General features: G+C 31.8%; 1 pseudogene; it reads left to right on the forward strand.

Moving 5' to 3' along the window:
- Positions 1-8,945: 8,945 nt before the first annotated feature.
- LOC149541031 (uncharacterized protein At4g15970 pseudogene) lies at positions 8,946-11,291 on the forward strand (annotated as a pseudogene).
- Positions 11,292-17,523: the final 6,232 nt, after the last annotated feature.

Consider the following 17,523-nt stretch of genomic DNA (forward strand, 5'->3'; position numbering starts at 1 on the left):
TTCAGTTCTATATCTGAAACATTGTTAAGCTTTAAACCTTTGCCATCCCATATAGCTTGGGTTAATTTTTGAAGTTCATCTCGACCTAGGGTTTTGGTGGTTTTGGCTTTGGTCAACATTGGTAAACCTGTGATCTTGTGGATCATCTTCTTCATTATGAGGATGGGTTGCTCTAACCACAATTATCCATTATGCACATGGCTTAAGATATACCTTACCCATTTCACTTGGAAACTCCTTGGTAGATGTGGGATATGTGTTAAACCTTTGGTTTCCAAATGTTTAAACTCGGGTTTTAGGGTTCCATCCATGTATAACTCGGCTAGGGTACTATCCATATCTAGTGTCCCTATTTCTTGCACAGTACACTTGAAATGAGTACGAATATCATTGATAAGAAGTACCTTTGGAGGGATCTTCGATTGAGCTCCATGCGGGTCGAGTGATTCAGCGATGGTAGGAATGATTTTGAAATTAGGCTCCTTCCATTCGACTCCCTTCACAAGCATTTTAGAACCTTTCTTCGCCTTGCTGCCACTGGTGCTTGTGGATGTCATTGCTGCTCGGTGAGAGAACAATTTTGTAACACAAATTCTTCGCTGGAAAATCACTTCAAATCACTTGAACTCACTTGGATGCACTTGAAAATATATTTTCTCTGTGAACTCTGAATTCGAGATGAAAAATGAGATCAAATTCTGCCTTTTTGATTGAAATTCTATCATTAATGCTTGGGTACGAAGGTAGCTGAGAATTAGGGTTTTACAAATAGTCACCAACTTACTCGGTAAACCTTGCAACTCAGTGAACACACAAAACCTTTCTTATTTTCCTGACCAAGCTCGGTAAAGTCTGAAAACCAACCTTACTCGGTAGATGCAACACTGTGAATTATGACTTGTATCTGCAATACTGATTTATCATTTCCACTCCTTCTTTCTAGAACTGCTTAGGATATGGCTTGAAGATGCAGTCCCTTATCCTTCTTGATAAGTCTAATTAGGAATGGTGGAGTCAGTCACCCACTTCTAGAGTGACATTTCCATCATTTGAATTTTCTTACTCGGTAGACTTAGGAATCCACTGTTGTTTCATTTGCTTTCGAATATTATCAACTCTAGTTTTCTTTTCATCTTCAACCTTTCCTATATCCATGCAATTCTTGGCTATATGACCAAGTTCAGTACAAGTATAGCATCTTATGGTTGTATCTTTCTTCCTTAGGTGATGCCTTCTACAGTTTGTTCCTATGTGTCCATATTCTCCACAATAGTGATATCTGTACCAAGTATTGTAATCCCAACCAAATATTTCTTTGACAATTTGTTCTGCTGGATTGAATGATTTTGATCTACATTCAGATGCCTTGTGTCCTTGTTTCTTGCATTTGTGACATTTGCCTTCAAACTTTGGTTTCTCCTTGCATTCATTGGCTTTGTGACCATGTTGATTGCAATTGAAACATTTTCCATTGAATTTACCTTTACCATTACTCCAACATTTGTTAGATGTATGACCTATCTTGCCACAATGATTACAAGTGGGTATTTGATTCCTTTGGGTACCTTGTTCAGAAGATTCACCTTCTTCCTTGTATCCAAGACCAGCTTTACCTTTTTGCTTATAACAATTCTACTCATTTTGCTGATTCAATTGATTCATGTCTGCTTGAGATTTCATCATCCTTTCATTGACTTGTTTTTCAACATTTAGATTATTTTCCAAGCTTTCATTGATTTTCCTTTTAGATCTTAGGTCTCTTCTTAGACTTGCATTGATTTGTCTTTCAATATTCAATTCATTTCTCATTCTTTCACTTTGTGCTTTGAGAATCCTGATTTCTTCATTTGCATTGGATAGTTGATCTGCTAGATCTTCATGTTCAAGGGATTGATTTTGAGTTTCATTGTCCCTTCTTTCTATTTCTTCTTGCATCATGTTTCTTTGCTCCATAATTTCACAAAATCTTATTGATTGAGTTTCTTGTTCCAATTTTAGCATCCTTACTTCTTCTTGCAAAGATCCATTCTTTTGTAGAAGTTCTTTGATTGCCTTGTCTGCCTCATTAGCTTCATTTGAACTACTTGATGGGATGAGATCTTCAATTTTTGTTTCAGTATACTGATGATCATTCATTTCTTTTGCAAGATCTTTCCTTCTTTTTAGGGATAGAGAAAGATGCTCTTTTGCTTCTTTGAGTTGTATCATGGCCATTTCCAAATCTAGCTTCTCATTCTCAATAGTTTTTTCAAGTCTGAATATCTCCATTGTCCTTGATCTTTGCTCAAGTAGTTTAAAATTTATCCTGAGAACCACAATGCTCTGATACCAATTGTTGTAAATATTCAGGACTAATAAGGTTACTGAGAGGGGAGGGGTGAATCAGTAAAATTTAAAAAATTTAAACCAATTCTACATAATAACAAATTCACCATTCATTCATCTTCTTTACTATACGCATGAAAATATTAACACACTAATTTGGTGACCCAGAAACCTTTCAATTTGAAAGTAAAACTAGGGTGGGGATGATGCCCACGAAACTTCAATACTGCAGTATAAAGTTGGCCAGTTAAGGATTACAATGATCACTTCTAGTGATCTGCCCTGTTAGGAGCAAGTAGGACTGCTAGATCCATCTTGTTAGAGGATTTACAAACATACAATGAAGTATGCACTCTGTTAGGAGATTTACAAAATACTTTTAAATCTACCCTGCTAAAGGATTTACAAACTGATTCACCTGTTAAGATGAAGCAGTGGATCTACTTGCAACTGGTTTGTTGATTAGATCTTATGTACTGATCACTTGATGTGATGGATATATCTTTGTTGCTCCTTGATAACCTTGTTGAATACTCTACTGCTGATTCTCTTTCAATTCGCTCAATTACATTCTTACTTCACTCTATTGCAAATGGCACAATACATTACATATATAGCATTCCAATATTTAGAGCAACAAGGTCGGCTGAACACAAGCGGACAAAATATTATTGAGTCGGCCAGATAGTAGAAAACTCAGGTTCCTCAAAATCACTCGGTGACCTTCTGACACTCGGCATCCACTGCAATACACTAGATCATCATGTACTCGGTAAGAGCAAGGTTACGGTCCATACTAATCATTCTGAGTAGCTTGGAACTTGGTAACCACTAGTGACTCTGTAAACATTGTGTCACTCAGTAGAAACTAACTCCGACGATTCACTTGGTAAGCACTGAATACTTCTTTTACCTTTCTGTCTTGGTAATCACTTAAACCTTCATTTACCTTCCTGACTTGGTAAACACTAAATCCTTCGTTTACCTTCTTGACTCGGTAGACACTACTGAATATACTTGGTAACCAATGAATGCTCGGTATGAACTGTAAACTGAATGATGAACTCGGTAAGCATTCAGAATCAAATAAGTGTTGTAACTAATGACAAATGTATCATTATTCCAACAAGATTGCTATTAGGATTTCCTTGACTTAGATGATGGTTATAACTATTGGATTTTTATCCATATGGGACTTGAGATTATCTCCTCAACATGGTCGGAGTGGGCTATTTAGATTCCACGAGGTCAGATGGTAGTGTTTCTTATACCATTGAGATCCAAAAATTGGATGCCATTAGTGAATGTACTTGTGCAATTGTTCTATTCTTCTGATCTTGTGATTATATTCTTTGGTCATACTATGATGTATTATATTTGATTATAGGAGATCTTATGAAATGTACTATTTATTGCTGATGTTTATTCTTTTAGGTTTTCATACCTTGTGACTTTTACAAAGGATGATTATGCATTTGGGTTATGTCATGTGGCATCTTATGTATTTGTATATTATGTCATTTGCTTCATACTTATGGTTATTCTATGATGAGGATTTTGTTATGTATCATATAATTTAGTCTTAATAAAACTTATATATGTGATTCAACCTCATGTAACTATAATAGATGTAAATTATATATGGATTGTTTGGATGTACGTGAGTTATTGTTTCTACTATGTTATTTGTTGTTGTTTTAATATTTTTAACAAAAAATGTTTGGAAAACTTAGTTCCACATTAAGTTAATTTCTTTGGGTTCCTTAGTGGGGCATTACACATTGTCTCTTATACTTTAGTAATATCCCTTGTTTCATTTTATGACCTAATTAGGGTTTCTCAATATTTGTTAAACTATTTTGATCTTTTTCTTTGGCTTATCTGATAGGCTTCACTATTATCAATAATATAAGATTTTAGGGTTTCAATAACACTTCAATCCTTCTGATAACTCTGCTCTAGTTCTATGATAACACTTCCTATGTCCTTATGTGCAACTTTTCCTTTTCACCTTTTTTCCAACAATGACAACGTTCAAAGTTTTTACCGTAGGTTTTAGGATTTTGTCAAGTTGAGGTTTTCTCTTTCTTTCTCTCACTTATAGGTGAAATTTAAGGTAGGACCTAACATATCCTCCTTGATTTCTATTTTCCTCACTCAAAGATAGGATCTAATTTCTAGGAGTCATTCTCTTTCTAAACCCTATTTGCCTATTCTAATCATCATTCATCAATCCCCAATGCACATTATACCTCACAGTCCTAGAATCCTCAACTAAAAATCCAAGAATCTGGCCTCCTAAAGAATAATTCAACCCTGGTTGACCTATTCCTTGGTGCTAAGAAATTTTGGCCTTGGGCTATTTCAAATTTCAAGCTGATTCCTCCCACTGCAGTTGACTCCTACAAGGGTTATCTCATTAATTCACTATAAAAAGACATCAAAAGCTTCACTTTCACATGATGAAAGAAGATACAAGTCTGTATGGGCACTCTAATTTTACATAGAGAAAATGCAAGGTGTAAGCTAAGGGATGAATCTAGTTCTTTCATTGTAAACTGAGATCTTCATCCAAATTATTTCAATTCAATAATTCAATCACTACAACAAACCTTGATGTGGAGATGCAAGGGGATCATGAAGATGAGTAGAGTACTTTAGCCATATGGGTTTGGTAAGATTTGCATGTTATATGTAGATATGATCATTCTCTCTTCATATTTTGCACATATTTATATTTACAAGAACATTTACATGCTAGGGTTTCACTCATAGAGTAAATTATTAGAATTTTCTATCTCTTTGCATTCTAGATCTACTATACAGGATTCATGAACACTACATGTACACACACAAAATTATTTATAATGGTTTTTCATGAAGGTATAAATCATTGAAACATGGGGTTGACTAAGTCAAACCCCTTCATAACCACCCACACACACTAATACTATAAAAAACTTGCTTTATTAAATTTGCAACCACAAATTTGGAAACTACTTGCCAAGACCTTTTTGAAGAAGTTGGGTCAAATTTTCTAGTGTCTTGGGAACATGTCCATCTTGCTGTAAAATGCCATGACACTTTATCACCAAGTCAAATTGTTCCTAGAGGTATGAATTGAAAACAACATTTTTTAAAACTTTCTATCATTATCACAAATATACAACTATAGGTTCAGTTAGCTTTAAATCCATAATTTTTGGAGTGAGATGAAACATTCCCTTTCACATTTTGAGGTAAGTAATTTATCACTTATTTCATCTTTTAGTTTAGACCTATTTTTGTACCTTGATTGGGTTGATTTCATATATTTAGCACCTAGACCTATTCTAAGTTTCTCATTAAATCAATTAGTTCAATTTCACATTTACATTGGATATCTTTAATTAATTTACATTGCATGAAAGGTTTCTTTCTTGCATATTTACTTGATTTAACTTGGGTTTAGTATTGCCATCCATTTACCTTATTTACAATTTTCTATTCTAACTTAGGTCATAAATTGAGAGTTATGCTTGGAATCCCCTCATTCTCTTGTATTGAATGAATTAGGGATGAAGTGTTAAACTTGTATGATCTATAGTTTTCATTTTTACACTCATTGATGTCCTTTCCACCTTGAACAATTAGCATAGTAAATTTAATTTTCTTTATCAGTGTCTTCATAGTTCTGAGAGAGATGTCTACTATTTTATTAATAAATTTTCATTTACTTGATCAAATTAAAATAAAGTTTATAATATTGTTGCACACTTGATTCTATACACTTTTAAGAAAAAAAATTTAAACAATTTGACACAAGTTATATGCAATGTATGAACAAACACCTAATTTTCAAGATGTAACCACTTCAAAATCTTGTAAAAAAATAATCAATGGATTCAAATAGTTTTTTAAATACATAATTTGTAGCTTTCACTCTTACCTATCGTTCTACGAATGCATTTCTCAAAACACCAAATCTAACTATATTTTGATGTGCATAGTTCATACACTATGTTATGATTTTCTCAAAAATCAAGAGAATTTTTTTTGTCTATTGTAAGTTAACCCCCTTGCCACATTAAATTTAAAAAAATTTATTTTACAAAATAGATTTATAGTGCACTACAACTCATATTATTTGCAAAATTCCTAGTTTTTAGTGCATGGCCCTCGTATTTATCTTTGGCATTTAACTTTAAACCTAATTTCAAAAAAATAGTGGTCACTTATATCCCCCTTTTTTCTTAGCATCATGATGCACTTACCCACATGTTTTCCTATATAAATTCCCATCCCCTCCCCAAACATCTCCCTCAAGCTCCTATTTAAGCAATATGTTTCCTATGTGTTTCCAATTATAAACCATTCCATATGAATGGGCATGGTATCATATTTCCCCTTAAGTGAAGAACCTTTGGAGTTACCAAATATAGATTTTGTGGTGTTCATTTGTGACCCTCACTTATTAAGCATCAACATTTCTTCCATTAATGTTTTTAATGGTTCTTCCAATAAAATATTCAGCTATCTCACCATCTACAATCATGTGCATCTCAAACATGGATAATTTGAAGTTTCATTTCTTCCCATTCAAACCTTTGATAAGTTTTCTATGTGCAATGAGATATACAAGAGTGAATAAGCTATGAATCATTGATCTAAATTATAGATTCAGATTATAGGACCTAGTGCAAAACCTATTGTATTGAAAAAACATATTAAGAAAAAAAATCAACAAAGAAGTATGAAAACCAATAAGTAGTATCATCCCAATCAAAATCTCTACAATTTTCATGAGATGCCAAGGTTCATTGAAGTAAATGGAATTAAAAAAGAACAACATCAATAATAATTATTAAAAAATAAAACAAATCATAAATCATAATTCTTAACATAGTACAAAGGAATTTTAGAAGTTCAAAGAACACAATTTTCTCTGGATACAAAAAAATACTTTATAGGAAGTTCAAAAGTTCCAGTCTAATTTTGCTAGCCCTTTCACCTCTGTTCCATTTCCAACTTTGGGTTTTCAACTAGTTGTTAGACCCAAAACCTCTTAATAGAAGGTTCATAATTTCTCATTGAGTTATGACTATACACTTTAAAATCAATGTTCCATTCAACTTGATATAGGCTTGCACCTCTAGTTGTAGAATTATTATTGGAATCCACAATGCAATTTTAAACTCAAACTTGTCCTAAAAGAGTTTCGGGTTGTAAAATTCTTGAATTGATCATTGACCATTGTTTCATTATTGATGTCAAACTCTATTGGGAGTTCTTAAACTAGTGTTTGAAGAGTGATATTATATTCAAACTTGCTTTGGAGCTATCCGATTTTGAAATTCGTAAAAGATTTAATATCATTGTTTCATTCTTAATGTACCTCGAGTTTTAGAACTAGTGGCATAATTTGAAGTGTGATTTTAAACTCAAACTCCTTTCAAGGACATTGCTAGTTTTTGAAACACGTGTTATTTTCTAATTAGACATGCAATAGATGAGTACGTCCAAACCCTTTACTTGATCGTGCCATATAATGTAGATGCAAATGATTGTATCTAATGTAATGATCACCCTATTTTATGGCATCCTTAAAATGCATGATATATTATTTTGCACTATAGAAACGTAAAACTAAGTAATGAAAATTTGTCCATGGTCAAACTAAGACTAAAGTGTAAAATAGAGCTAGTCAACTAAATGCTTAAATTTTTATTTTTTTATTAAATATATCAAGATTATGAATTTTAGGATGACCTCACAGTTAAACTTGTGAACTTTCTATAATAGAAAAGGATTAAAGATAAGATTTAGATTAAATTACAAGAATCTGAAAGATAAACCAATTGAACCAGACTTATATACATCTAAACATTTTTATTTTTTTTAAAACAGATTTATTTAACTAAGAACAAGTAAAACTACAAATGAAAATTCAACTCTTAGTTTATAAAACTTTATCTCAAACTAAACACACTTTAAGCCTTTGATTTTGATGGCGATCTGTATTAATCATATGAAGAGGTTCTACAAGCTAGGATTTTCCACAGCGTGATATATCTTTCCATCAGCCATCACTCGAAACTGAATAAAAGTTAAAATCAGCAAATCAAACAACCGGGAAGAATTGGCGCTTTCCAATGAGGAAAAAGAGAACGCCACCAATTATTGAATTTGTTACACCCCATAAATTGGGCATCCACCCATGATGGCCCATCTGTTAATGTCCACTTTGTGAACAAAAGAGGCTATTTATGCATTTGTCAGTTGCCGGTTAATGCTTGCTCTTGTCACGATTGTCAACTTTCTTTCTGTGTAACACAATACAATATATTGCCAATCCCACTACTGGATGATAAACAAACCTTTCTTTCTGTTCAATTCAATATAATACATTTGATTAAAAACTTTTTATACATCATTCAGTACAAAGCCCAAATAAATCATGGTAGTGTAACGCCAAATATAAAAGTTGCACGTCGTACGCCCTAGAATATGAGTTAGTTCAAAAAAACCCTAATATGGTTGACAAAGCCGTTTTCACTGTATATAATCTCCAAGACATTAGAATGCAGCTCTCAAGACCGAATCAGTTATTAAAAGACTGATTAGGCTCTTCCAATTTGAAGATGAAAGGAGAAATTATATTTGATAAGCCAATCAGAGATATATTTCTGATTATTTCTCTAACAATGGTTTTATTGGTATGTTTCTATGTAACTAAGGGAACTTATTGGCCTCTATCTACAGAAACTGAAGCCGCACCTCCATATGTAAGTTTAATTCAGATTAACATATCTCTTACAATAATCTATGTTTTGAATCATGTTGTTTTCTATCTCAGTATTATTTTGGGTTTGTTTTCAGATAGAAGTTGCAAGTGATTCTGATGAGTTGGAGATTGCTTTGGCAAAGGCTTCAATGCCAAAGAAGACTCTGATCATCACACCAGTGAATGGAGCATGGATGGAGCCAAACAGTTTAGTAGATCTTTTTCTTGAGAGTTTTCGGATTGGGGAGGGAACACATGATTTACTTAACCACCTGCTCATTGTGGCCATGGATGCAAAAGCTTTCAACCGCTGCATAGAAATCCATCCTCATTGCTATGAGCTCAGGACTGAAGGAGTTGATTTTACTGAGGAGAAGTCCTTTGGGACAAAGGATTATATAAAGATGACGCAGACTAAAATTCTCTTCTTGAAGACTGTGGTTGAGCGAGGATATAATTTCGTGTTTACTGTAAGTTTCCTCACATACCCCACGTTGTAAATGTTTACTGTAACGATCATCAAAAAATTTGACATTGTTATTCTGATAATTGTAGTTTCATTAGATTGACTTAGGGTATTTGGCTCCGTATTTAAAGAAAGTTTACTAGTCTCTGTGGTTGTTTTAATATGTTTGATGTTTACGTAGAGGTGATATTCTTAATTATGATTGGTTTACACATATTTATTTTAATTAATTTTTTCTATCTTAAATTTTATTCTATTTTTTCTATATACTAAACATATGCAGTTATAAAAAATCATTCAAAATTCAAACAGCTACCTTTGATGTTGTGAAACAAACAAATTTATAAAAAGTATAAAACATTTAAACTTTAAATAATAATAAATTTGATACAAATTAAAAAAATCTATTTTATTGAATAAATGAATTAGTATTTTAAAAGAAAAACTAATTAACATGAAATGTGAAATAAAGTTCTGCATGGTCAGGCTCCCTTCCCTTGATAAAAAAGATAGAGCTCCATATCAATTATTATTCTGATAGATTAAAATTAAGTGATAATTTTTTTCACTAATTTCTAATTAGGTAGTATCCAATACAATTAATCTTTAAATGATAAAAAAAATAGAGATCCATGTATTAATTTTCTTCTTCTAACTAAAAGTCAGTGAACTACTAGAATATATATAAGATAACTTGATTCAAGGTCCGGGTTCAACTAGGAAAGAATTAGGAAGAAAATCCAATATCCTTGCTAGATTACAACATAGAGAGGGAGAGGAGAAAATATCCTAGGACACAATTGCTGGCTGGGGATGCACAAACAATAATTTGTGAAAAATATGACAAGAGAGGAACTGAAACATATGACCAACACTTCTAGGCTTATTTATACTAGTTTAGAGCATATTAATTTCCCCAATTCAGTAATCAAGTTAGAGATATGGTCTATTGAAAAAGACTCCATTAAATTATTGTCACATCCATAATTTGATAAGCCAATTAAATTAATTATTATTCTAATAGATTAGAATTAAATTATAATTTTTTTTCACGAAATCTAATCAGGTAGTATCCAATATAATTTGTCTCTCGATTTGTCTTTCTTCTTTTGTCCACCTCTCATATATTCTTTTTCAAATGAAAAGATTCTTTCTCTCATCTCATAATTTAACACTTTTATAGTTCATCTGTCATGGAATATTTTACTGATTTTCTTCAAATATTATTTACAGGATGTAGATATAATGTGGTTACGAAATCCATTTGAGAGGCTCTCAATCGAGGCAGATTTTCAAGTGTCTTGTGATTTATATAAACATAATCCACATAGTATCTCAAATGATCCAAATACAGGATTTTCATTTGTTAAGGCAAATGAAAGAACTGCTAAACTCTATGAACTTTGGCATGCATATACTACAATAAATCCTAACAGGCATGATCAAGATGTCTTTAATATGATGAAATTTTCCTCAAATTTTACTCAAATTGGCATAGATCTTTTATTCCTTGATACAATTTACTTTAGTGGATTTTGTGAACCGAAGGCACAATTAGAAGAAGTTTGTACTATGCATGCCAATTGTTGTGTAGGTTTAAAGAAGAAGATGACTTATTTAAGAGATACTCTTGATGATTGGATTTTATTCAAATCTTTCAATCTGAATAATACTTTTGAATTAAGAGGAAGAAGAGAGGTGGGTTGGAGAAGTAGAATAGAATGTGGCCCTTTGTAAGTATGTGAGAAACATTATTAATGTTTCATTATTGAATATAAGAAGATGCTAGTAGATAACTAACTTTTAAAGGTGTTATTAATTGGTTGATGGAAATAAAATTTTTGAGTTTAATGGAAAAATATTTTTAATATTTTTCTTTAAGATCATTATATGTTTATATTCACATTTTTTTAAAGTTATATGATGTGAATTTTATGTTAAAATTTTATAGGAAGAAAGAGATGTAAAAAAATATTTCTAAAAATATTTAATATTGTTATGAGATATATTGACTTGAAAGAATTGGGTAAATAAAATATCATTAGAAAAATAAAATTACCAAATAACTATATAGATCTTTTAATGTATTAAATTTCAATAGATGGAATATTCAATTTTCTTAATTAAGATAATTCTTTTATTTTTTAAAAATAATCAAATTTCAAACTCTCAGGAGATTCAAGAGGAAGGGGTTAGATTTTTTAAAGATTTATTAGGTCCTCTTGTTCTATCTATTCCCATGAAGCATAATCACAAGATCTTCTCAATGATATACCCTCTCTAGTTTCAGAATTTGATAATATAGTATTAATGGCTCCTTTCACATTGCATGAGCTTAGAAAGGTAGTTTTCTCCTTACCTTTGAATAAAGCCCCTAGACCAGATGGATATTCAACATTATTTTTCCAAGCATGTTGGGACTTCTTAGGTTGGGAATTACTTGGGGGTTATTGAAGAATCCAAGAAAAGTAAAGCTATGTTAAAATACTTTAATATGACAAATATAGCTATTATCCCCATGGTTAAGTCTCCCAAAACTTGCTTAGATTTCAGACCAATTTCATTATGCAACACTGTCTACAATTTTTTTACTAAGGCCATATATTTGAGAATGCAATATCTGATACCTAAACTAGTCTCACATGAGCAAGGTTATTTTTCCCATAGACTAGAAACCATGGAGGGTGCATTAGTTGCCCATGAGGCTCTACACTCAATTAATTCTTCCAACTCTTCAAATTTCATCATTAAACTTGATATGATGAAGGCCTATAATCAAGTTTGTTGGGAGTTCCTTTTCAAAGTTCTCCAAAGATTTAATTTTTCAAAAAATTGGTGTAAATGGATTAGAGCTTGTATTTTGGGAACATGTTTCTTAATTATTATAAATGGATTCGTTATGGGATTCTTCTCTTCGACAGAAGTGATTAGGCAAGGAGATCCTCTATCTCGAATACTATTTATTCTAATGGTAGAAGCATCTAATAGATTTATTCAACAACAACATGCTCTTGGCCACTAGCAAGGTATAAAAATTGGGAATTTAGACATCTTGGTTACTCATTCATTATTTTTTGATAACACCTTGCTTTTTGGGGAATCCAAGAAGATCAAACATGTTCTAGACTCATATATTGTTGTATTAGGTCAAAAAATAATGAGAATAAATCAAAGATATATATTTTTAATACAAATCAAATTATTTCCACAAGGATTGTCAATATTTTGGGGTTCTCACAAGATCATCTCTCGTCCATGTATCTAGGTATTCCTTTCTTCATGGGTGCTAATGAAGTAAGCTACTGGTCTCCTATAATTGATAGAATTAAATCTAGAGTTGTGGCTTGGAAAGCTACATGGCTCTTACTGGATGGAAAAATTCTTCTCGTTAAAGAAATGTTGTCCACCATTCCAAACAACTATCTTTTAGTGTTAAAAGCTCCCCCTTCAGTGATTCAAATTATCGAAAAGATAATTCAAAAGTTCTTAAGGTCTCGAAACATAGATGGAGGAAAGAAAATACCTCTCATCTCTTTGCAAGATATGGGTCAAGTGAAGTCTTTAGGTGGGGTTGGAATTCATGACTTGGTACAAAGAAATAAAGCCTTTGGTGCCAAATTATTTTGGCAAATTTATTTTAAACCTAAGAATAAATGTTGTCAAATAATGCAACACAAGTACTTAGACAACAATTTCCCCTCAAAAGTACTCTCAGTGCAAGACCCCCTCGAAAGGATCGACAATATGGGACTTTATGATGACATCCAAAGACATAGTAACTAACTATCTCTCATGGGAGGTAAATAGTGGCCATCAAATCAAGTTTTGGAGAGATTCTTGGCATGGATCCTCTTCTCTTCTCAAACTAGGCCCAATGGATATCTTGATTTTCTCATCGGAAAACTAATGCGGAAAATATCTAATAGATTATATCTTTTTAATATGTTTATTCTCCAAAAAAGTGATTTGGAAGGACCTAAGGGAGCTACTCATTTCATCCTTTGATGAAGACAAATTTTTTCAACTACTCTCGAGTTTAGTGGTTAGATCAATTAATTTGGGCACATTGGAAAAATGGCTCATTCTTAATCAAAGAGGGTTATAGGATTTTCCAACAATGGGAAGCTAATAAAACCCCTCCTCATGCATTATCATTTTGTTGAAACCAATTTTTTCTCCCAAAGGATGGGTTCTTTGCTTGGATTGCAATGAGAAAAAGAGCCCTTACAAGTGATAGACTTTCTAAATTCCACATCTCACAACCTTCTAATTGCCATATTTATGATCAAGAACTTGAGGATGGAGACCATCTCTTTTTGAATTTCCCTTTTATGCATAAATTATGTCTATTTTTCCTCAATAAATTGCACTATTCCACCCCCTTCCTAAATAAATTGTGAGACCTTTTCCAATCTTGGCCAGAGCTATATTCCAATTCCTATTTCTCCAACCTCTAGATCTGCATCTCGAGTCTAATTATTTGGGACCTTTCATGGGAGTGAAATAAGAGGATTTTTTACCAACATCCCTCCACAATTGAAATTTTTCTTATTAGCATTGAAAAGTATATATATGAATTTGTTAACACTAATCACACTAAACAGAAATACAACCCAGTTTTGTCTAACTGGGACAGAACTATTCTTCATGATTGGAAAAGCATATATGTGCCTATCGGTTGGTGTTAAAATACATATGCTTCCCCTTCAAAAGGAAGAGAGAAAATCCACTAGATCCCTACTGATTCTAGATATGTTAAACTCAACTTTGATGGTGTATCAAGGGACAATCTAGGTAAATTAGGTGTAGGTGCTTGTATTTGAGAACATTATGGTGATGTACTCACTATCAAATATGATTCCTTGCCTTTGGGATCAAACAACATAGTAGAAGCATATGCTCTCTTACTTGTTCTAGTTTTGGAAAAACAAGGGGGTTTTAGGCTAATACAAGTTGAAGGTGATTCCATGGTTATCATCAATGCCTACATAAAAAGAGAATCACACAACTGGAAGTTGGTTTACATCCTTCAACAAATATGGCACCTCCTAAACACCTTTGAAGAAGTTCTTATTTCACACAATCTTGGTGAAGGGAATTCCCTTGTTAATTATCTTGCAAACCTAGGTTGTGACAGTTATTTGTATGATACAATTTATTCGGTACATTCTATTAATAATAATGTAGATTTGCTAAAATTGATAGCTTATGATAAGAAAGCTTGCAGTTTTCAAGAGTGATCTAGGTTGTACTATTACTAATTCATGATAGGGAGGTTGTTCACTAATTTAGGATGCACATATTGTCATATTATGAAACTTTTTTGTATCTTGGTTTTGGTAGCCAATCCTTTCATTTCCCATGAATCTACTAACTACTTCAATTGGCATTCAGTGTGAATTCTTTGATGGGATGCTGATTTTTCTAGCTATGTGTGTGCAAAGTTATAAGCTCTCTATATCATTATTATTCTTATCATTGAGATGCACTAAATTTTAGAATCAAAATAGATTTCTCATTTGCAAAGTGCCTATGATACATCTCCTGCAATTTGTATCATGAGGACCTATTGTTGTGACTCTAGATTCAGAGGAAGAATTAGTTGTTGATGGAATTTAGAATTGTGGAGGAATGATAGTCCGAAGTGGAGCTACTTACTTTGGCTTTTTGGACAACATTTTGTATTCTGGTGGTTACCAACTTTGAATTCATATGATTTTATATTTTCAGTTGGGCAAGTGTAAATCGAGGTTCTCCTCTAGTATATATAATGATCAGTGTTCTAGGTTTTGTTTCTCTATTCTTTCCTCGATGAGTCTTTGAATCAAAGTAATTATAAACATATGTATATGGTGGATAGCCCACTTTTTTTTTAATAATAATAATAATTGTAAGCTAAATTTTATTTACTTATATTAGGTTAAAAACTACATATATAATTGAAAATTTAAATAATTTATTATATCAAGTATATTGAATATATGATAAATATTCTATATTTAAAACAAAATTATAACATGTTATAAGTATATGATTATAAGTATACAATTATAAGTATACAAGTATACAAGTATATATATATATATATATATATATATATATATATATATAGATAGATAGATAGATAGATAGATAGATAGATATAATTTTGGAATGGTACTAAAGTATAAGGTGAGGTTCAATAAGCTAAACATTTAATTTTAAGGTCATAATTATTATGATTAGATCGCATATGTAACTATCAAGTTGCACTTTATTTTCTTGTTCCCTTGGATCTATTTTTTTAAAATTTTGATGACTCCCAAAGACTCAATATCCAAAAACTCGTGTTGCATTCAGTTCTAGCATTTTTATTTTTTCACCAGATTAAATTTATAGGAAATAATTAAATATTTTTTGTGAAATGGTTTTAATTGATATAATATTCTCTAATTTCTTAAGAGAAATGGTGGAAAAATCAAAATATTAAAAATTCAAACTATAGTAATTAGACTTGCTTGAAATTTGAATAAACAAAACTAATAAAATTGTAAGTGTTTAAAAAATTAAAAAATCAAAATCAATGAATTTATGATTGTTATAAAAAATAAACATCTCAAATGTCTTTTGATTGCAAATACTAAACTTTTGAGAATGTTGATCCCTTATGAAAACTTCATACAACTAAAAAATTTGAACACCAATTTTATCACTGTGTTTCCTCCAATTCATTTTCTCTCATGGAGTGCATGTTATATGATTTACAAAAAATGTAATTAATTGGTGTAACTCAAGATTTCACAACCTTAGTCACATGAAAAATATTAGTTTGTGTACGAGAAATAACATCTAGAGGAATACTGATACAAATAAGAACTCCCCTAATGCAGTTTGAGGTCCATTTTGGTCAACTTTGTACTATCCCCGGAACATGTCTATTTTCCTATAAAGTATCTAGACACTTTACTGATGGATAAATGAGCAAGGGGTGAATTATTTATCTTACGCCCTTCAATAAATTTAACCTTTAAATATTTTAGAAATTAATCTTATTAATAAGATCTAATAATTCAACAATATTCAATTGACCAACAACAATGTTCAATTTAACCTACCATGGTAGCATAGATAGTAGTATGCATGCATAAATTAGATGTAACCCTATTAGGGGATTGCCATCAAAGATCAACTAGATTAGTCGCCCTTCAATGAGTGGCATTGTACTTTTCCTAGGATAGCTCTAGAGTTATGAGAATCTAGGTACACATAAAGATTAAGTTCTATATTTGACATAAACATGGAAGACTATTAAGTATCCTACAATATAACTTGGTAATGCATACAAATGTCACTAAGAGATGGTAAAGAAGGGATCTTCTCTTCTTTAAAAAACTACAAGAAGGCCACATGGTGATCAAACATGGATCCTTGTCTTTGATTTTATTTCCTTGCTCACAAATACTTACAAGGAAACCACACACAACCCCTTAAAGGCTCAAGCTTGCCCAAAATAATATTTTAAATGACATGAAGGACATAAGTTCTCAAAGTAAGAGCACTAATAAAGTGGATGGTGACCCATTCCAAGATATGCAGTGAGGAGACAAGTAGTGGGATGCACATTTCTACTCACACACTTAACAAAAAGAATAAATGGAATAGGTTATTAAAATGATTCTTTAAGAGATGGAAAATTTAATATTTATAATTAATTCAAGAATTTTAAAAAGGAAATGAAAGCTATGGAATGGACCCCTAAATGAATTATAAGAAATAAATGGAGACAAGTTGTTCATAGTTGATATTGACTAATGCTTGATGGAAGCTCTAGAACCTAGTACAATATGGATCATGCCTGTAGGGTATGAAGTTGATGCACAAATTATTTAAATGTGCTTTAAACATCTATTCACTAAACCCATTGATACTATAGAGGAGAGATTTGAAAACTTTCAATAGAAATATCTAAATTTGTAAATACTATGATCAA

This window comes from Cupressus sempervirens, chromosome 9, assembly GCF_028749045.1.
Source record: "Cupressus sempervirens isolate cs-2001-9-10 chromosome 9, ASM2874904v1, whole genome shotgun sequence".
Classification (NCBI taxonomy): domain Eukaryota; kingdom Viridiplantae; phylum Streptophyta; class Pinopsida; order Cupressales; family Cupressaceae; genus Cupressus; species Cupressus sempervirens.